The sequence below is a fragment of the Talpa europaea genome (assembly GCF_964194135.1).
Source record: "Talpa europaea genome assembly, chromosome: 3".
In the NCBI taxonomy this organism is placed as follows: Eukaryota; Metazoa; Chordata; class Mammalia; order Eulipotyphla; family Talpidae; genus Talpa; species Talpa europaea.
In genome coordinates, this window is record NC_140069.1 from 54,349,192 (window position 1) to 54,372,789 (window position 23,598).

Below are 23,598 nucleotides of genomic sequence, written 5' to 3' on the forward strand. Positions count from 1 at the left end.
GACTACCTTTTTATCACTAAAATTTGACTGTGAGCATCCATGTATAGTTTTTAACATTATCCAGAAATGGTTGAATGTCTTTCAACCTGCGATAGCATATAATCTACTTCGCTTTCTCATTTGCATTCTCAAATTCACTCCTTTAATTCAGCCTCTTAAGCATGTGAGCTTTTCAGGCCATTGTTATACTATGGAATAAGTAACAGTGATGAAATATTTACCAAATTCTCTTCCAAACACCCATTGTTCTGTTCTGCTAAATTAAGTGATTCTTAAAATAATAATTATTAATTATAATGACCTTCATCAGAAAAGGATAATATAATGAATAAATGTCTTGTAGTGGACCCTCCTTATGCTGAGGCTTTATCTTTTTCTATCTTTTTTTACCTCATGATTTCACATTTATAGCTGAGAGAAGTTAAATAACTTATCCAAGTTCACACAACTCACCAGTAACAGAAGCCAAGACTCAAACCCAGATTATCTGACTCCAAATCTCCTGGTCATTTTTTTTTTTGAGGTAATATTAGTTGAGGAGGGGCGGAGGAGGGGCAGAGAAAGGAAGGACTAGAGTCAAAATAAGGGGGGGGATGCAATTGTATGGGGAATACAACCAAAATGAAAATGCACTCATTGTGCAAAGATGAAAAAAGATGTAAGAATTATATAAAATAAATTATTGGAATAAAAAAAATGCTTTAAGGTTTTAGGTATACAGTTTCTAACCCCAATGACTGTATATATCAGGCAACACCCTCCACCAAATGTCCGGTTATCATCTACTGCCTAACAATTGATCCCCTCTACCTGTTTCACTGTCACCCCCTTTTACCTTCTGGGAACCATCATTCTATTGTTATAGGCTAATGTGAGCATCCACGTATGGCTTTTAACATTATGCAGAAATGATTGAATGTCGTCTGATTTTCATTATAAGCTTCTGTCTTTTTTTAACCTTAGTTCTTGTGAGTATAAGGTGATCTAGTGAATTACCTTAAAAGATGGAAGTTTCATATAAGGAAATCTATCAAAAATTAATATTTCCAGGAAATTTTCTCAATGCTTGGAGTGGGAGGCTTCAGGAATAAAGACCTCTTTATTCATCTTCATCTTGTATCATACATAATTAGAGAAAGAGTAGCACAGTCCACTTCAAATGTTCCACTGATCTCAGACTTGACCCCCACTTCTTCCCACACTGTAACTTCTGTTTTCCAACTACATTCACGCTCAGGATTATATATACTCCTGGTGTGTATAGGAATTGCGAGACTATACATCTTACACATTTATCACTATAAGTTTATATCATTTCACTAAAATGTACTATACTTTTTTCTGTTAGCTGTGGTTGTGATAAAAGATTATGTAGATGCTGTGTCACTATCTGAAATAGAAGAAACTCTAGGGTAGTAACCAAATTTATTTCATTGCCAGAGAAGTTACCATAATTTTAGATTACTTACTAAATATTTTGCTTAAGTTCCTATATCTCAAATATGAAAATAGTAATTCTACTATAGTCAAATGATGTGACCAAGTGAATAGTAATTAAAAAAATTAGGGATGGATTCAACAGAGTTTTGAAGGCTTATAGACTGTGCAGAATAAGGAGCCCTGCCTGTATAAATAATTTAAGCTGTAAAATGTATGACAAAATTCATGGACCTATGGGAGAGGTAGCAATTTAAGGAGGATGATTTAAAATAGTGGATAGAGGGACTCTCTGGTGGCGAGGTGGTTGAGCACTGCACTGTGAAGCTGTCTGCAGCCTCTGCAGCGCGGGTTAGATCCAAGCCGGCAGCGAGAATCCCCCATGGCAAAGCGGAGCTCTTCTGTCTCGCCCGCTGCTCCCCTCAGCAGTGTATTTCTTCAATCTGCCTGTTGTGTTCCCAGCTCTGTCTCTGGTGAATCCTCTCACCCTCCCACACATCTAGCCTGTACCCCGGTTCGTGTATAAAAATAAATAAATCTTTTAAAAAATAGTGGAGAGAAAAGAGGGACTTAAGCATCTATTTTCCTACCAGTGCACATGAAGATTCTTTGGGGAACCTAGGCATCATGTTCTTTATTGTTATAGACACTGTCCTGGCTAATTTATTTTCCACTTGGAGAAAAAGGTGGAAACTCTTTTTATCCAAGTTGTTCACTGGAACATGTTTTATTGAAACAGTATAGATTACTAACAAATCATCAGAAACTAGGAAATGTCAATGAAATAGTCTCTCCTACAGATTTCAGAAGGTGCATGGTCCGTTGACACCTTGATTTTGACTTTCAATTTCTAAATGTAGCTCTTCTGTTAAGCCACCCAGTCTGTGGTAATTTGTTACAGTAATCCTAGGAAACAAACAGTAGCAACTATGTCAGTTACTGTATATCTGAAGATCCTTTATTGTGCTTTTATTTGAAAAGATGGTTTTATTACATACAGGAATCTATTCATATCACTTTTTTCATATTAAAGATCTAATTCCCCTGAAAAACAGAAGAGCTAAAATTCCACATCTTCATGAGCTCACAAGCCAGTGAGGAGAGACACAAAAACTAATCATATATCAGACAGCAATAAGTTTATTTATTTATTTATTTGTTTATTTATTTGTTTATTTATTTATATTTTACATCATTGTTCATTTTTAAACAATGTTTGCTTCCCATCCCCTCAGGTGTAGTCCCATAGAATTTCCTTCATCAATTCGTGCTCCCTCATCACAGTCCCCTGTGCTCCTCACTTCCTCCCTCTGATCCCTCTCCCTCTTCCCCTCCTGCAGGATGTCTCTGTTTTATAATTGTCTGTTTGCTTTTGTTTATTTTGTATTGTTATTTTTCCCCCTGATGTCTTATTTCCTCCTGATGTCTATATTATCAGACAGCAATAAGTTCTATGGAAGGAAGGAAAGGAAACAGCAGAGTAGAGAGGATTGCAGGTGCTGGCCAGGAATGAACTGTTTGCAAATTCAGAGGCGGTGGTAGAGAGGTCTTACAGGAAAGAGATAAGGGCAACCCACAGTGATATCTGGGGGGAAGAGAGCAAGGGTTAGAGTAGCCAGTGAAATGCCCTAAATTATGTTTGAGAAACAGAAGGCCTGGGTGACTGAAGTGTTGGGAGCATGTGTGTGTGGGCGGGTATAGAATGAGACAAAATTCTTCCCAAGAGGAACAGGGTGCAGATCATGTGTAGTCTTGAAGTTCACTGTAAAGATGTTTTATTTATTTTATTCTGAGTCAAATAGCCACTGGAGAATTTAAACATAGGAATGACATGGTTTGATCAACTTTCAAATATATCTTCAGTATTGACAAGAAAAAAAGACAAATAGATAAATAGGACAATATCTGATAAGGAAAACAGTCAAGAGAAATTAATGTTTATTTTTAAGGTGAAATAGATGAGAGCATGTTTGCTATGCTAGATATAAAAAGAAGGAACAGAAATTTTCCAGAGTAGGAGAGAGAGGAGAAAAATTGCTGGAGCACTATCTTTACATAAACAAGGAAACAAGAAGAGGTTTCAAGGTAACAGGAAGAGGTTTGGCTATTTATTAGTAGCAGTATCAGTTCATCTAAGGTAGCTGTGAGCATGTGATTGTGCACACATGAAGTTCTCTTTTGATTACAATATATTTTTAAGAAACTGGATTAAATGATGTGATAACAAATAATTTAACAAAGAAGAAAAACATGTTTTAGGAGTAGCAACAACAACAACAACCAAAAAACAAGAAAACCATTTTCACTGCTTCTTAGATATAAAGATTTCTGGAGAAAAAAACAAAAACAACCGTAAGAGATGATTGTGGGTAGAAATGTAGGAATGGAATTGCTGGATCAAATGGTTGCTCTATTTTTAATATTTTGATAAATCTCCATACTGTTTTCCATAGGGGCTGGAGAATTGCACATCCCCACCTGGGATACAGGGCTCATTTTTTCCCCCCACATCCTCACCAGCACTTGTTTTTCTGTCTTTTTGAAATGGTTCATTCTCATGGGTGTGAAGGGGTATGTCATTATGGTTTTGATATGCATTCTCTGGTGAAACATGATAATGAGCTTTTTTTTTTTTTCATAAGGCTATTGGCCATCTGTCTATTTTCTTTGTAGAAGTGCCTATTAGCTTTTCTGCCCATTTTTGATTGGGCTGTTTATTTTCTTTTTGTTGAGTTGTATGAGTTCTTTGGAGACATTAGATATTAGTCCCTTATCAGACATATGGTGTGCAAATATATTCTCTCATTTGGTAGGGGGTCTTTTTGTTTTAGTTACATTTTCTTTCATTGTGCAGTTATTCTTTAGTTTGATATAGTTCCAAATGTTTACAGTCTGTTTTGTTTTTATTGCTATTGAAGGTAACTACACAGACATCACTGAACCCTATGTCATGGAGTGTTTTGCCTATGTTTTATTTTATATTTTTTATAGTGTCAGATCTTACATCCATGTCTTCTGTTGGCTATAAAAAATATAAACTCTTGCCATTTATGACAACATGAGTGGAACTGAAGTAGATTATGCTAAGTGAAATAAGTCAGAAGGAAAATGACAAATATTGGAGGTATCACTTACATGTGAAATACAGAGAAGGAAAACAAAGGGTCAGACAAAAATAAACCAATAATAAACTCTAGAAATCTGACTATAAAAATTAGGGTACAGGAGGGAAAGGGGAGAGCGAATTTTATAATGATGTAGCGTGCATCCCAAAAGGTACAGAATTCAGTTAGTGTAGGGGTTGGACAGTAGTAACGGAGGGCATGGAGGAACCCAAGACACTTGTTTTTCTTGAGATAACTAACCTGAACAGGACTAATATAAGGAATGATATTAATTTTGGTTTGGTCAAGGCATACTCTGGAGGTAGGAATGCTGCAGTGATTTGGGGGTCTCTCTCTTGATGCCTATTAATTGGAAAAGACAGGTTTTACTGGAGAGTATTAGAAGTCAGGATAATATTTTTCATAATCATTCAATTTCCTTAGCTGTTTTAGTGATTTTTAAAAATGAGCCCACAGTACTTGGTATTTTTCTTTGTAGCCTTTTTTTCTTGGTCTTTATTTAAAATGTGTTCTTCCAAAGAGGATTTTCTTTGACTTTTTAATAGTTACCTGGTAGCACAAATAACCTGGTAGCAACATTATTAAAAAAACTGGATTATGGTCATTAGTACACACACTGTGATTTGAGACTATATAGCCTCATGAGTTAAGATGTGTGGTTAGGAAACCTCAAAGAATTCACCTTCTCCCCTTTTTGTTTTCTGCTTTTCTTGGTCTTCTGCTTTTTCTGGGAGAGGTAAGAATGCACACCCTCACTCTGTTTTTTAAAAAGATTTATTTATTTTTCTTTTTTTAATTTAAATTTTATTTTTATATTCCCCATACAATTACAACCCCCTTATTTTGACCCCAATCCCTCCCCTCCCCGCACCCCACCCCCCATAGAATGTCTCTGGTTCATAGTTGTTTGTTGATTTTGATATTTTCTTTCTTATAGTTATTCTTTTTCCTGGTCCCTTATTTAAGTTTTCTAGATTCCTGCTATGAGTGAGACTATCCGGTATTTTTCTTTTTCTTTCTAGCTTATTTTGCTGAGCATGATTCCTTCCAGCCCCATCCATGTTGCTGCAAATGACATGAGTTTATCTTTTTTTGATTGCTGAGTAATATTCCATTGTGTATTTGTACCATATCTTCTTGATCCAGTCATCTATTTTTGGGCATTTGGGTTATTTCCAAAACTTAGCTATTGTAAACAGTGCTGCTATAAACATAGGGGTGCAGGTGCTCTTTTCTGTGTCCTTTGGGTAAATACCTAGGAGTGGAATTGCTGGATCATATGGAAGCTCTATCTTTAGTAGGTTGAGGAATCTCCACATAGCTTTCCATAGTGGTTGGACCAGTTTGCACTCCCACCAGCAGTGCAGGAGAGTTCCTTTTTCTCCACATCCTCACCCACATTTGTTGTTGCTAGTTTTTTTTAATATGTGCCATTCTCACTGGTGTGAGATGCTATCTCATTGTAGTTTTGATTTGCATTTCCCTGATTACAAGTGATGTTGAACATTGGATTGGAAGAATAAACATTATTAAAATGGCCATCCTACCAAAAGCAATATACAGATTCAAAGCTATTCCAATCAAAATTTCAATGTCATTCTTCAAAGAAATAGAACAATTATTGATGAAATTCATATGGAATCACAAAAACTCCGAAAAGCCAAAGCTCTCCTGAAAAAAAAAGAAGGGAATGGAGGCATTACACTCCCAGACTTTAAACTTTACTACAAAGCCATAATGATCAAAACTGCATGGTACTGGAACAAGAACAGGCACACAGACCAATGGAATCTAATAGAAAATCCAGAAATAAACCCACATATTTATGGTCAACTAATCTTTGACAAAGGAGCAAAGACTATGCATTGGAGCAAAGAAAGTTTGTTCAATAAATGGTGCTGGGAAAACTGGGTTGCTACATGCGAAAGAATGAAGCTTGACTACTACCTAACACCATGCACAAAAAACAACTCAAAATGGATTAAAGAACTAGACATAAGACCTGAAACCATAAAATACATAGAAGGAAATATAGGCGAAACACTATGGGATTTGCACATCAAAGACATCTTTACAGACACATCACCCAAAGCAGTGATAGTGAAGGCAAAGATCAACAGCTGGGACTACATAAAATTAAAGAGCTTCTGCACAGCAAAAGAGACACTAACTAAAACAAAGAGAAACCCCACCAACTGGGAGAACATTTTTGTACACAACACTAAGGATAAAGGACTGATCACAAAAATCTACAAAGAACTGATGAGACTCATCAAAAACAAAGAAAATAATCCAGTCAAATAATGAGCAGAAGAGCTAAAAAGAAACTTCTCTGAAGAGGAAATGCAAATGGCCAACAGGCATATGTAAAGATTTATTTATTTATTTATTTTATACAAGAACCAGAGTACAGGCCAGATGTGTGGCAGGGTGAGAGGATTCACCAGAGACAGAGCGGGGAACAGAACAGGCAGACTGATGAAATACACTGCTGAGGGGAGCAGAGGGTGAGACAGGAGAGGTCTGCCGCTCCATGTGGGACCCTTGCTGGCAGGCTAGGATCGAACGTGTTCTGGTGTTCTGCAGAGGCTGCAGACAGCTTCACAGTGCGGCACTCAACTGCCTGCACCACCAGGGAGGCCCATCCTTCGCTCTTTGTGAGGAAGTTTTTTTGAGTTTATCCAGAGTGTTACTCTTCAAAACTTTCCATTTCATATAGTGATGGACAATGTACTTTTCTGTTTCTTGAGATTCCAGGCTTTGTTTCCTGGCCCTGTCAGTGGCCTTTGAAATGTAACTCCTGCATCATTTATACCCATCTGCAGACACAATATGGGCAACTACAGGCTTCACTCCTCCCTTACCCCTCTGGGTTCTTATAGCTTCACTATACATTTAATGTATAATCACATGATAATACTTCTTCAGTGATTTCGTGTGCTATACCTAAAGTCATTACTCTGAAGAGCTAGTTTAGCATGTCATCAAAAATATTAATCTGAGCTTTCTTATAACAATATATATTTTAGACATATGAAAATGATATAACCAACAATAAATGCTCCACAGTAATCACACTTTCGTAGATAAGTATATGTTGCTGATACTGAGGATATTCTCTGATTCCATTTTTTCCCCATTTCCTCTTAAGAGCTAACTCCTCTTTTTTTAATTTCCATGGTATTTTTGATTTCCATGAATGATTTTCTAACTTTCTACTAACTTTCTACTATCTATATGTTCCCATAAACAATATATTAATTTTAATTACTTTAAAAATTTGAACAAATTTGCATTAAATGTTATTTTAAATAACTTCACAATTTTCTTATTTCAGTCAATGTTATGTTTTTACAAGTCATGTCTAGTTCTTTCATTTTTCAGAGGTAGATAGTATTCCCATTGTACATTTATTTCACAATGTGTGTATTTATTCACCTATTGGTAAATTCTTATATTGTTTCCAACTTATTGCTATTACAAACAGTACCACCACAAAGTTTCTTGTATGCTTACTGTATTAGTCTGGATTCTTAGAAAAACAACTAGTACAATGTCTGAGCATAAATCACTTGACAACTTTTCAGTCAATATCCTGTACATATATATGGTAATGGTCCCACTAGGCTGTATATACCAGATAGGCTAGGTGTGTAATAGGCCTTACATCTGGATGTGTATCATTATACTCTATGATATTTGTACATTGAGGTAATTACCTAATGCCCCATTTCACAGAACACATCTTCATTATTTAATGTCTGATTACTGTAAATCTGGAGAGAAGAGAGACTTGTAAAGAATGGGTTCACAGTTATAGAAGCTGAGAAGTTCCCAGATTTGTAGTCAGTGATTTAGAGATCCAGGAGACTTAATGGTGTGGCTCCAGGCTCAATTCAAAGAGCTGAAATCCCAGAGAGGATGGTATAGTTCCAGTTTGAATGCAAGCAAATTAGAGACTCAAAAAGAACTGATGTTTCAGGAATCCTGAATATTAGTTCAGAACTAATGTTCAGAATATTAGTTCAGAAACTAATATTTCCTGAATCTGAAAGCAGGAAAAGACTGATATCCCAGCTCAAGCTGTCAGGTAGAAAGAGTTTTCCCTTACTCATGAGAAGGTCAGTCTTTTTGTTTTATTCAAGCCTTCAACTGAATGGAGAGAGCCACCTACATTAAGAAGGGTAATCAGTTTCACTCCGTCTACCAATTCAAATGTTAATTTCATCGTAAAGCATCTTCGAAGACAAACACAGAATATAGTTCGACCAAATATCTGGACATTTTGTGACCCAGACATGTTGACACATAAAATTAACTATCACATATCCCTTTATGTTCCATTTTCCCTAGTATATACATCAAAGTGGAATTGTATATGCATACTCAATTTTATTATTTTGAAATTGCTCTCTAAAGTGATTTCCCTATTTATATTCCCAGCACTTTTCACAATTTTATTTGATATTAAACATCCCCTTTATGAAGTGCTATTTAATTTTTTTCAATTTTCTATTGGGTTGCATGTACACTTTATATTTTAATAAAAATTGTCTAAATTCTGGTGAAAGGTATAATAATTCACAGAATGATCAACAGTGCATGATTGAATTACTTCCATACATACTCATAAGCAACTGATATTGTGCTGTGTGTTAATTTTTCCAACCTTGTGAACGTAAGTATTTTCTCATTGTGGTTTTATTTTCATGTTTTTATGATTAGAGAGGGTTATTATTCTTTTGTATATTTAGACAAATGGATATTTTCTTTTGTGAATGACCTTTTCATATATAATACCTATCTAATTTATCTAAATACTTATACTCAATACATATCAAGTTATTAGAAAGAGAACGAATATTGTAGAAAGAATGAGCTATAAATAAAAATAGGCTAAATTTTAGATATGAAGAATGAATCACCCTTGAATTTCTGTTTGACCATGAAGCATTAGCTTTTCAATGCATTGCTTAATTTGTTTTTCTTGGAATGTATATAATGTATATATCTTCAATTGTTAGGTTTCTAGTTGAAATCCACTGGTAGTTCATTCTTGGCAATATTGTTTGGAGATTTTTCTCAAGTATTTGGGTTATATAGTCATTTTTTTTCCTTTAGTGCAGATCATAATTCCAAACACCATTGCAAACTGATATAAATCTACTCTGAACAAAATTAATTTTTCCATGATCTTTGAAGCATATGTCTCATTTATGATGTATTTTTCTACCAAAATTGGTGATATTCAAATACATTTTGGGAGAATTGCACAAAGGACATTTTTTAATGCCTGGATAAGTGAAAATAATGTATTTTTAGATTTAAGTCAAAAGTGAAAACTATTTCTGTCATTATGACTTACACATTTGTGCTCTAAGCAATTAGTCCTTCATATTGCTTAAATCCCTTTTGATTTAAATATCAAATTAAAAACAGAACAAATGTGTTGGTATATAAAGCTAGGCCATAGTCAATATTGTGCAGGGTATCTTACTATCACTAATCAGAGATTAAAACTCATTTCAAGAGGTTAATTATAAATTTTACACCTATAGTTAAAGTGTCAAAATCTGCCTTTTTCAGTCCTGAAGAAAACGAGTCTTTTCCCAAGGGTACATTGGTCAGCTTTGTCACTACAAAAGACTGCTTTTCTTTCCACATCCTGTAAGAGTTCAAGGAAAGCCCAAAATAGATTAAAAATGAACTTTTAAGTTTCTGTATACCCATGTCTCTTATCCTTATTTTAAGACTGCTTTGTTATAATACAGAAATTCTGATGACAGTCATAGAAGAATGTGTGGGTTGTGAGAAAAAAATATAGGGGACTAAAATCAATAAACACATCTAAAACACTCAATTTATGCAATTCCATTTCCAATTTATGCAATTTATTCTACTATAGGTAAAATTTTAGGTAGCAATAAACAAAATAATAAGCATGTTTAATTTCCTGATAATAAGAAGAAAGTTTTAGAAAAAGGAAGTTCATGAAAAAGAGAATACATTCAAGAAAAAAAGTGTTTTAAGGATACTAATCAAAATAGAAAGATTTTCAAATATCAATGCACTGAATTCTAGATACACTGTGAAGTGTTGATATAGTGATAGAGAAAACAGTTGCATTATCAAAATGCATTTCCAAAGAATCTCTCAGAGAATATGCCTTTAAAATAATATTAAAAATATGAGCTAATATTTCTCAGTATACAACACTACTTCTGAAGGTAAAAATTTGTTTCTATTTGAAAATGTGGTAATCTTAAAAAAAATAGTATTTTCTTTCATGGCTAAAATTTCTATTCTTAGTGCTTATCTTCATATTTTTCTATTCTTAATGCTTATCTTCATATTTTTCTATTCTTAGTGCTTATCTTCAGATCCTTAAAAAATACATAGTTAATGGGCCTCCCCGGTGGCACAGCGGTTGAGCGCTGGGTTGCGAAGCTGCCCGCAGCCTCTGCAGCGCTGGTTCGATCCCCGGCTGCTCCCCGGCCACTGGAGGAGGGTCCCACATGGCGCGCAGACCTCTCCTGCCGCCCGCTGCTCCCCTCAGCAGTGTACTTCGGTCCTTCTGCCTGCTCTGCTCCCCGCTGTGGCTCTGATGAATTCTCTCACCCTCCCGCACTTCTGACTGTACCCAGTGCTTGTATAAATAAATAAATTAATTAATTAAAAAAATACACAGTTAAGTAAGGTACAAGCCAATAATTTGCCAACGTAAAACTGTTAGTTTATTAAATTTATAGGGAATTGTGAATATTTCTTTTCATAGCTAAAGTTACTATTTCTTTAAGAAGTAACTTGTTGGTGGATACTAGGCTCTGAAATATTCCAGTAAGACTTCTAATGATATGTTGAAATGAATCTTTTAAAAATAAGCATCAAATATGTTTGTGAAAAATACTTGAAAATTTGTCAAATGGAAATTTACTTAATGTTTGTGATAACATCTGTAACATCTATTCAAATTTGGTGCTTCTCAGAACACTAAAACATAGTATTTATTAAAATAATCACCTTTGGTATCTTTTATGAAAAGAGCAATTATTACATGGTTAATAACTTTTACAATTTTCCCATATAAGTGTATTAAGAGTAAAGCAGCCTACCAGCTGTAGTCATTAGCATTTTATGAATTAAAAACATTTTATTAACATAAATATGAAAGACAATCTCAAGCTGAAAGTAACATTGAAGCATATAAACTTTGCTCTATGAGTAACTCCCTCGGCATTTTTCACATTTTCAGGAGCACAGTAAAATCTTTGTCAAGAACTGATTCTAGGCCAGGACCTGACATATAGCATCCTCCTTCTCTGGTCCAGTTCCTTAGCAATGGGCACTTTGTGTTGCATATGCTTGAAAATCTCCAAGATTTCTACCTCTGCTACTCCACCACCAGGGACTTGCTCTCCAGTTGTGTCAAAGTACTAACATTGTTTCCCAGGTCTGACAATAACTTGGGACTCTAGTCAAGGTACACAAGGATTGTGATTCTGGATATTCAGGGAAGGCTGCTGTCATTGCCTGCAAATTTGGGCTGCTTCTGCTGAAATACCACGTGTGTCAGCCACATGGCAAGTTCAAAGGCCCTCCATGTTCTTTACTTCCCTATGCCCTTTCCAAAAGGAGAGCAACCTGTTCACCAGTCTTGTCTTGTATCCCCAGAACATCGGTCTTAAAGTAGTTCTTTTCTGAATCTCGACACCTAAAATGTGTGTGTGTGTGTGTGTGTATGGGCACAGTATTTTGTCTGTAACTATCTTCCTGTAGAATTTGGACTCAAATTCTTACATTCTAGGCCAGAAGACAAACTCTGAATAGCAAAAAAGGATGTCCACTCCAACAACTGGGACATGATTACTTTTATTGAACAGTAGTTGTTCAATATCTTTCTGTTACAGACTAAGACAAGTTTTTTTCTCCAGGTTCTCCATCAATTCTCTCCTTGGCACCATTCCTCCAGAAATGAATAAAATGCATCTGGACACTGAATGCCCTGAATCATTGTGTATACTGAGACAGTTCTCTCAAGAGAGAATTAGAGTTTGTGAATCAACTTCTATGTATCATTTTCAATCATGGAGCTCCTGTTTCACAATGTAAATTATAATTGTGAACTCTAAAAGTTTCTATAAGCACGTTGTGTATATGTAGGTATCTGTCAACAGTAATCCTTATCAAGGAGAACTGTATGAATTACAAACCCCACCAAGATGTAGCACTATGGAGAAAAGTTATTATGGAACTTCATTATAACAAATGTCAAAATTTGACTATTTCTTTTTAAACAGAGGTGTCTTGGAAAAATAAAACAGTTTGTCCATCTAATAGAGGCTTTATATATACTGAATAATAGATCTTCTATTGATCAATAGTCTCTAGAGCTGGGTTAATATCAGACTCTATAATTTACTGGGTAGAAATTCCAGCTTTATCACCTACTTATACTGTGAATCTTTAGGAAGTTTTTAGCTTAGCATTTACTACCTATAAATATATGGTAGTTTTAACTCCCTCTCTAAAGTTCAACTATAGAGATCAAATATTTCAGTTTGGAAAATATGCAGAGGCAAAAATCAAAACCAGAAGGCCTGCTTATTATAGTGGCCCTACCACTCTGAACCCAAATTTAAATGGAATTGTCCTTAAGAGCTGCCACTGAACTTAGAGGTGGGATGTCTTACTGTCATCTTTACTTTCTAACCCCTCAGAGAAGAAATAAATGGTATACCAATTTCAACAGATAAACATGCTTTTGAGTTTATTCACTTTTTATAAATACCCTTAATATGTCCTAACACCTCTTTCCTTTAAACTGGCCTCTTTGAACAAATACTTGAAGTATCGTATTTCGGTGGTTTAACTGAACATTGAAGTTATTAATAGAAATTTGAGAGGTTACACAAAGAAATGAGCAATACCTGAATGTATGGGGTGGTATTTATCAGTTTCTGATTCAAGGTTGATGCTGACTCTATAGTGCTGTAAGAAGTGTAGCGGTCATGGTAGCATCCTTATTTATATCCACTAGCTGTTTTTTAAATAACATATACTATCAAGCCTTCTTGAAAGTCATCAATAATTGGTAAGAGAGGATCTGCCAGATTCCTTTAGGACATACACTTAGATTAGAATTCTACTTCAATTCATCAACATACCTATAGCAAAGGTCACAGTGTGGTCATTTCTTATTAACCTATCCTCATCCATTCAACTTTATGTCCTTAAAAACAATTGAATTCTATATGTCTCTTCTTGCTCTACCAGGTGAAACCACGGTCATCAGGAAACACAGTTCTCTTAAACTTCAGTTACTCAAATTGTTCTCTTTGAGTTTTTACAAACACTTGTCCATGTTTTTACCTGGTTTTGCACATAATGCTTTAAAAGATGCACTTAAATGTGGATGTTATTTCTTTGCATCTTAAACTCTGATATTTGTTTATATGTTAAAACTTCTGCATTCTTGTTGGCCTATTATCAACTAAGATTTCTTTAACACTGTTCTGTTTCACTTATGTAATGTCTTGCTCATAATTTGAGAAAATTAAATATACTTCCAAGTTGTCTATTTTGACATTTTTTTGACATTTTTTGAATTGTATGCTAGGAAATGAAGAAAGAATTATTTTGACCAAAACCCCACTAAAAATTCTATACTCATTCAGTTTCAGACCAGATGGCAAAATACTTTATTGAATTTCTCACATTATAGCTAAAACTTTCTTTTGCATAAAATTCCTTGAAGTTATACAGATTCAAACCTCAGGTTTTGGATAATTGAGAATTAATAGTAGCTGGAAATGGAAGCTTTCCTTTAGGATCCTGTTTCCTTTAGCAAATAAAAAGAAAGGGCCAAATGAAAATGTAAAAGTTTTATTTTCTCTCCTTCCACAATTCTTCTCATAGTGACCTTTGGGAGGAAAATGCAGAAAAATTGTTTGAGAACTGCAAAGTGATGGCACCAATACAGCGGTGATTTTCATTTGACATTGTTAGCCATGTCCTCCCTCCCATTGACATAAATGACATATCTACTCTCCAACTGATACAATTTCTACAATTGAAGAATCAGTGGTTCTGTTGTGTTCCTTCCAGATGATCTTCAGAAGAACCTTGTATCTACTGAATCTTGAGCAATTTCGGTGACTCTTTTTTCAAAATGAGGAAAGTAGAACTTCCTGAAAAGCTTAGTGGGGGTTAATGAGATCTCACTACTAAGGCACTTCAAGCCTAAAGATAAAAACCCTCCTATTAGGGCAAACAATTATCTTTCCTAAACCAAGGCACCAGTCTATGAAATCTTCTATATATACCAGTTGATTCAGATATATTTAAATTCAAGAGGTTATCTGATGATAGGGTTTTCATTTTTTTAAATTTCTCCATATAAGGGAAGAAATGAAAAGTTTCAGTTCTTTAGGTACATAGCCATTTATCTCAGTATAAATTAAATAGTTCCCATTGGATGTAAGTGAAAGGTAAGAAATTTATTAAAACTCTTTTAAAACAGGATGATCTATTTTGGTCAAGAAAAGTAGCAAAGAGATTTTAAACCCCTTGCCCTTTGTGAAGAAATGTGAAGTTGCTTTCATTTCTATTGGCATTTTCCTGAACAGTCTCTCTCTTCACTCTAAACTAGAGGTCAAAATTTGTTTTGAATTTGAGCTGGGAATAAGATAACAAATATTGCCTAGGGCTTTATGAGAGGCCTTTTATATCTGAATTAGATTAGACAGACAGAAACTATAGCAAATCTTTTATTATTTTGTTTTTAAGCCCTAAAAATCAAAAGCAGTACATACAAGCAACATACATTTCAAAAGTTAGCATAATACCACAGGGCTACATATATATAAATATAGCTTTCCCTATATTGCTCAATTTATATGGGAACTATACAGAAATCTTTTACCATTAAACCTCAGATTTTAAAATCATAAGTTTTTGCTGCCATAGGTTATTGGTTTTAGTGCAGGGTGGGTTGGGGTGTAATCCTTAGTGTTATTAGAAAGAAAAGTTTTATTTTTTTTGCTTTTTATTGGAAAAATTCATGTTAATTATTCCTCTGCACCTGCCTAATGGGGCTGAAGTAATTCGATTGTCATATTGTTGTAGATTGTTGCTTTGTGTAATGTATCACCCCTGCTGTTTCATTAAAAAAATTCTATACTCTTCCATTATTCAGCAAGGCCTAATGATTATTCCAACATTTGTACATACTGCACTGTTATTTTGATTTTAATTGACTTCACTCTTTCAATTAAGCACATTGGTTTTTAGCACTGTTGTTGACAAGCTTGATTTTGTCACTATCAGCAGTTGCTCCTATACACATTCCATACATTTTGACATTTTATTTAGACTCATTAAAAAAGATAAGAACAATATGTATATTGAAGTTTATTATTAACTCTAACATCAATCCGTGTCACATATCATTGATATATAATGATTTGTGGAATATTTTAAAGGACCAGTTACTGAGTTTATGTAGTTTACCATTAAAATATTAAGTGTTTAGCTGGCAAATGAAAAATATTTGATGACTTTTGAAAGTTTAATAATCTTTCAATGAAACAGACATGTTTTTACCTCATCAGTTAAGTATAGGCACATATAAAAACCACACATGATATATGTTATCTTTGTTTAGTGAAACATCTCAGATTATGGCTTATAAAAACTTGACAAATTAACCTTTATGGTAATCTATTATAAAGGAGAATTATTTCATTTCTTTAAATTATTTAAAGATACATGCATTATTTATTAAAAATAAATTCTTTAAAAATATTTGTTTGTCTTGGGCAATATGTTCTTTTAGGCACAGCATAGTACCTAAAAGGAAATGATACTCTTATGAAACCTATTGAGATGTCTTCTTTTGAATAATATTTGAATCATTTATCACAACACTGGATAATTGTTCATAGGCAAAATAAGTTAAGCTTTATTTACCTAAAATGCTAAATATTTCTAAACTGAAAGAAAATAGGTGGAAAGAGAACAAAAATGGTCAATTTTTAGATGAATAAATATTAAAATGCTTTTTAAAAACATGATAATGTTTTATGATTTTCACATTGAACACATATCTGGTACAATTATGGCTTATAAAATGCTATAAATGGTATAGACACAACTTACTTTTAGAGAGGGTTGACATGAGAAAACTCATTTCTGCTTTGCCAGTTTTGTTTTGTTAGTGGACATGAATGAATGAATGAATGAATGAATAAGAGAGTGAATGAATAGATCACATGGGATTTGTCTGCCATTTGGTCATCTGGGGACAGAGGACAAAGATTTCAAAGTGGGCCCTTCTGCCCTTGTTTGGTGCAGTTTCATTGCCGCAGTCCTGATTGTTGATGAGCCTGCTGCCTGGGATTTATGTTCAACCTCTCCTTCTGCCTTGGTGTGCCTGACCCAGCTCTATTAGCATAACTTCCATTCCCAGTGACAACATGAATAAAAGATGACTAGTGTGACCTCAGAAAGTGCCAAGATAGTATTGATGTAATGAGCCCAATATCCACTGTTTTATGCATTGCCATACAATAGCAATCCTAATAAAAGGTTAAACACCACTATAATGCATGTTTCTTTGATGTCCCTCTGACTCACTGACTTCACTTTTTCATTCACTGTTGCTCCTTTGAGGATAACCAATAATCAGAAATTTTTTTCCACTTGTTTCGGTGAGCTTAATACAAATGAGAAATGTTTTGTTTTCAGAGTCCTCTCAGTTTCAGAAGACACGTTTTCTTTTTCTTGGCATTGGTTTCTATTCAACAGCACCAATATCGTGAATAGACTAGAAAAATTACTGCGTAGACTCTGACTTGAACATCCCACTTTCGTCTTCAGAATTCTACACTATCACTTCATCTACTTGGTTTTCCACATGTTTTCCTAATTTTGAAGACCTAAAATGCAGTCTTATTTTTGGAAGTCCCTCAATACCAACTTATGTTGCATTCTCTCATTCTCTCTCTCTCTCTCTCTTTTTTAAGCATGGTATATTTTAAAGACCTTTTACATATGGTATTCTTAAATGCAAATACTCCTATTATCTTGCTCTGAAAAGTCCAGTGTAAAGAATTTCAAAGGTAGATAGGAAAAGATCAAGGAATCCCCTCTTTCTGGAGCTTCTTAACCCCAAATAACACCAGTTGGTTAAATTACCCTTCTTCTCCTTAGGTGTGTAAATAGGTAGGATGGAAAAGGAAGATGAGAACATAGCATGCACATATCTAATATCACACCTTGCCAACAGCATCCTTTTTTATATTCTTCTTTAAAAGCAAAATCACAACACAGTAATATTCACCCCTTTAACAACAAAGAGAAAATTGTGTGCTTTTTATACTTTTAGAGCGCAAATCACAGGTGTCCTGTAATATTATTCTTTGCTTTCAAGCAAGGTCTGCTTCTTAGATGCTCTGAAAATATGACAATACGTTAACAACTAGCACTCTAGTCATCTCTGGGCCTTATAGGTAAATTAAAAATCATTTAGAAACAAGCAATTGCTGAAACTTCCTACCACTTCAAACTGCAAATTTGCTGCTTGACACATTGGCTGTGTCATTCTGAAAGGGTGATGGTGAAACAACAAACAGAATACACATTTTTCAAATATATACCATGCTGTCTTGATCGTATCATGTGTTATTGGAGCACTGAATATCCAACATAGCAGAAAGTGATCTGATGTGAGTCGACATGACATTATGCAAGTAGGCACTACTGTCAAAGATGTGAACGGTAGTTTTGGTATATCAAGATGTAAAGTTAATTAGACCATATTCATTGGGGCTTTGTCTTAGAAAGAAACAAACCCTTATATCTACAGTCCCACTAGAATAATTGAGTAATGAGAAAATCATGTAATATTTCTCTATCTACTAAGATTCATGGATGATTGAGTCATTTATTTTAGAAAATTTTAACAACGCTGCTTCACTTGTCTCCCTTCAACTCAGTAGTGAATCCAACAAAAGATAACTAAGTTTCTTGTGCAGAAAGGTTATAGAGAAATGAAAATTCTCTAATCATAGTTAAGGTAGCATTTGATTTGAAAAGGATGCATAGAAAAGAGGATTCTACAATACACACTGCAACGTAGATTATTAAACAATGTAGAGAGAGATGCTTGATGAGGATGAAGTAAACATGAACACAGTCCACCAAGCCTAAACCTTGAGATTGGAAAAAAAAAATAAGAAACTGGCTGCTCCAAAAATTGAAGCAGATGTCAGATGCAAGCAGCTGTGGCCTGGGAAATTTAACAAAATTCCAATATTCAAATTGCTTCTCTGGATAAAAACTGCTTGATAGCGCAGTTTCAGATTTGATCTGGACTGCTAGTGAACCATCTGTGTAAAATGAAAGTAATCTGCTGACGCTGTCGATACAGGTAGACATCAGCGTCGTTTGGTCGGAAAAATAACACTGCTAAGATGTTTTCTAGTGACTTTGTCAGGAAAGTGTTACAGTAATTAACCCCAGTTTTTATAACAGTGAACACAAAACAAAGAGAGATTAAAAAAAGTGTGTTTGCCTCATTGTTTAAGGACTATTTGTAAAACAAACAACATTCACTCTAATTTTAAGCTCAAAATGAAATATTTCTGTAAGCACTGGGATTGGGTTAAAATATAGATGGGGAAAATTGCATTATCAGTATCAAGGAAAAGTTATAGTAAAACTATTAAATCTGACCTTGTGAGAATGACAGAAATGTACAGTGGGTTAACAAGCAAATTGTTAAGTAAATCGTGAGCTTTAAAAATTCAATATCACAGGCAAAAGAATAATTCCCTAGGGAGTTAGAGAATACACTTTTTATTTTATCAGTTATGTGTTGGATAAAATAAACATATGTAGATGCTGAAAGGTTGCTCACAAATAGGTCAGCTTGTGGCGGAAGTCTTTCATAATTCAAGATACACAGCCTTGGCAATAGCTGAGAATAAGAGCGAGTAATCAAAAGTGACCCAAACAATGACACCAGAGTTTCCAGATGGTATAGAAAAAGTCCATGATTTATGATTGCCGGTGCAGTAAATAAATCTAAAACAATAGGCGTGGATGGGGAAGCAGTCACAGCTGACCAAAAGAGCAGTTGTAATGCAACCCACAGAAAGCTTGGTGCCAGAAGTAATTGACATAGTCGTCAAATCAATTTCCTAGGGTGCAGACACTCGAGCACTCAATCTGATTCTGTATGCTGCACAACACTTGGATTATACAGCTGCCTCTATTTCAGATAGCCTTCGCTCAATATGAATCCAATTCAAGGAACTGTCTAGAAGTGAACTGTAATTATTTAGCTTTCCTTTTTGCAGGTTTATTGTTTTCTATTCAAATTATGCTCTTTCGGAATTGCATTTGATGTTAATTATTTAACATTTAGCTAATACTTTTTCTCAGTCTGTATCACCAAACTCAAAGATATCCCTGAAATCCAGGGTCTTTCCTCACAGGGCAGTCTTGAGCTGCTGAATCAGGATAGGGAAGAACTATTCACAGTATGATGTTATTTACGTTGACTATGGAATCAACCATTTGATTGCAAAAGTGCAAAACTGAGGCAGAGAATCTTTATCTATCTATCTATCTATCCATCTATCTATCTCTATCAATCTATTTTTCATCATCATTATCATCTATTTATATCTATCTATCTATCTATCTATCTATCTATCTATCTATCTAGTATTTATTTTTCTGTACCTCAATTCAATGTTACTCAAAATTAAGATAATATTGTCCTACAAATAACTTCATTGGCATGCATTCATTTTTTTCATTCATCAGGATATCTGCAACACACAAGAAACTTAATTAGAAATTGAGGTATTGAGATAAAGACAAGAACTCTGCCTTCAAAGAACTCACAGACTAGTGAATTGGCACAATACGTTAAGAATCATGTGATGTAAGAAGAATTATAGAGAAAATATAAAGGGTGGGGAGACACAAAGGAAGGCTCTATCTCAGCTGTGGGTGAGGTTAGTTGGGGAGGTGAGTGGGGGACGGATTTTGGAGATACCAACATCACCAGTGAAATTAAATTTAAAGGGTGAGAAAAACTTTGACAGGTTGAGAGAGGATTGATAATATTCCAAACAAGCCCAATATCAAAAAGAACATAGCATTTTCAGATACTCACATAGTCTTCTGTACAACTAGAACACAGGGTTTGGCAGCAAAGGATATGGAAAATATATAGGAAAGAGAAAGGAATAGATATGGATGAGATGGTAGAGGACAAGAGTGGAAAGTACTTTAGCATTTGCAGAGTGTTTTCACTCACACATTATTTTCCAATGAATTTCCACAGCAGCTATGCGAACATGATTGCTTCCGTTTGAAAATGAGCATGAGTTGAGGTTGAGAGAGGTTTTGTCATTTACCAGAGCCACATAGCCTGGAATTAGGCCCAGATCTCTCTGCTTTAAAATCCACATTTTGAACACAACAGTCATTACTAGGTTTTCTCTCAAGTAGTTCCCCTGGCACAGTGCTCAGTCACTAATGGTTATTTTCAAACTTTTTGAAAACAGAAAGTGGGTGTGACAGAACAAATTAGTATGCAAGAAGGTGAAGGAGAAAGAGCAAAATAGAAAGTAGAAGAAAAAGGCAAAGAGGAAAAATGTATATTAATTGTAATAAACTACAATAAAGAAAACAAATCTGGCAAATATCTGGTGTGGGATATATGGAAAGAAGATAATTCCACAGGGACTACAGACCCCCCAATTGTCAACTGTTGCAAAAAATCTTTGAGGAAGCATTAGAAGATGATAAATTAATCATTAATAACCTATTTGTTTGCTATAAATTTAACATTCATGGCTGAAGCTTCAGGAAAAGGAGATAGGAAGTTGATTTTTGTGTACAAACTGGTGAAATCATAATCAAGTGCAGAGACAGAAAGAATCAGTATAACACAAGAGCTGGTAGCATTAAAGAAGCCCCCAAGACAAAGGAACAATGATAGGAGTGGAGATCCAGAAAAACTTTTGGAAATCAGATGAAAAATAATAAATAACAACAACAAAAAAAAGAGGGAAGTTACATAGAAAATTTAAAGTAGGATAAAGAGTCAACTAAAAATTAAACCTGAATTATGTTTTAAGAAAATACATTCTATATGTACTTATAATATAATTCTGCCAAAAGTTATATAAAATACAATTGTAGAAAAGAAAAAAACTCTCCTATTTCACTAATCTAAGCAGTTTGTTCTCATGTACTTCCTTCCAGTCCTTTATCTCCACACTTTTTTTTTTATAATTGTCATCATAATGTAGGAAATAGTTTTCCTTTTCCTCTAATATTTCAGCATAAGGATTTGCTATGCTATATAGTCAATTTTCATAAATGTTTTTTCAAGCCTGACTTAATGATATGGAAAATAGCAAATACTTATCTTTTTGAGGATAAATATTTTTGTTAATGAGTATTTTTTTATTTATTTTTATTTATTTATACAAGCACTGGGTACAGTCAGAAGTGCAGGAGAGTGAGAGAATTCACCAGTGCCAGAGCCGGGAGCAGAGCAGGTAGACTGAAGTACACTGCTGAGGGGAGCAGCGGGAGGCAGGAGAGGTCTGCGTGCCATGTGGGACCCTCCTCTGGTGGCCGGGGAGCAGTGGGAATTGAACCGGCCCTGCAGAGGCTGAGGGCAGCTTCGCAACCCAGAGCTCAACCGCTGAGCCACCGGGGAGGCCCTGTTAATGGGTAATTTTCAGATGTCTGAGATAACCTGTTAGTTGCTATCTTAAGAAGTTTATGGCTGCAGAAACACCTCCACTGTCAAAATTGAAATATTTCAACATAACTAGTAGCAAAAATATTAATAAATAGATATGTACAATATGCAGAGGTTTTTTTTCCTTTGTCTTTCGTAATTAAAAGAATTAAGAAAATCTATTTTCTAATTATTTTTCAATTTTATGGCAATAATTCAGGTTGGAATACGTGGCTCATGTTATCCAGACACATGATTTATGTTCAGCATCAAGCTGTCTTTAAGGTGCAAAATATATGCCATGGAAAGGGGGGGATAGATGAGGTTTTCTTTATTAATACAGAAGTGCAAGAACATGTAAGGCAGAGTGTATTAAAAGTGCTCACTACACTATTTTGTTTAATAAAACATCTGGGATCACTAAAGTGCTTTGGCATATCTCAGTGGCTCTCAGATTCAAATATACTGACACTCTAGTTGCATTGAAATTTGTAATCTATTGTAGATGCATTTGATCAAATTATTTTGTCTGATCCTCAACAAGTTTCATTCATTGTGATTATAATTAATCATTGCCAAGTTTAGCTAAGTGTTATCTTATAGTCTCTATATCAGCTAAATGATAATTTCCAGCTAAATTTTAATGTGATATATCAGATTCTTTTTTAACTGCATAAATAAGTTATTTATCAGTGGAAGTAAATGAAAACACTAACGTTTTTGAAAGTGTGGAATATATGATTTTCTGAACTCTCCCTTAGAAAACATCTTATTAATGATATACTAATGTATTCACAGCATTTACATTGAAACATACTATACAGAAGAAGGCTATTCAAATTATATGCATTTAGGGAAACAATTTGATGCACAAAAAAGTTATTTGGATTATTTAGATCACTAGGTATCAGATTGCAGATGAAGAGATTCATTTGCAAAACTGATGCCTTTCAACTGTGCCTGCTACTCAGTAGAATTACATTGCCACAAAATGGCCACTGCAATAGTTCATCTAACAGTTTGCTCCTGTAAGATGCCAATGACTGAGCAAACAGAAGTGAGCGAATCGAATCTCATTTTGCTATGGTAGAACTGTAATAGGATGCATTTTCAAAATTTTGCAAAGTGAGAGAAATATAGTCATTTTATCATGTGCTTAAAAAAAAGCACATGAAGTACTTTTTTTCTGGTTTTATTGAGCTATAATTGACTTGAGTCACTGTATGGATGAAGGCATACAATATGATGGTTTTGTTAATGGAAAGG